We start from the raw sequence: 515 nt of genomic DNA on the forward strand, positions 1-515 counted from the left end.
AGGGAAGGAGGGAAGAAAGGAAGAAAGAAAGGGTGAAGGCAAAATAAAGTAGGATAAAGTATAGTTATTAAAATAAAAAATAATTATTAAGAAGAAGAATTTCTATTAAAAAAAACAAACAAACAAAAAACCCCCAAAAAACGGGTCGGACTAACCCTAGGACAAATGGTGGAAACAAAGCTATACAGACAAAATCTCACACAGCAGCACACACATACACACTCACAAAAAGAAAAAACTGGAAAATAATAGTATATCTTGCTCCCAAAGTCCACCTCCTCCACTTGAGATATTTCGCTGTCTATTCAGGTTTTCCACAGGTGCAGGGCACTTCAAGTTGATTGTGGAGCTTTAATCCGCTGCTTCTGAGGCTGCTGGGAGAGACCTCCCCCTCTCCTCTTTGTTCGCACAGCTCCTGGGGTTCAGCTTTGACTTGGCCCCGCCTCTGCGTGTAGGTCGTCCGAGGGCGACTGCCCTCCGCTCAGACAGGACGGGGTTAAAGGAGCAGCTGATTC

The sequence above is a fragment of the Physeter macrocephalus genome, chromosome 8 (genome assembly GCF_002837175.3).
Source record: "Physeter macrocephalus isolate SW-GA chromosome 8, ASM283717v5, whole genome shotgun sequence".
NCBI lineage: Eukaryota > Metazoa > Chordata > Mammalia > Artiodactyla > Physeteridae > Physeter > Physeter macrocephalus.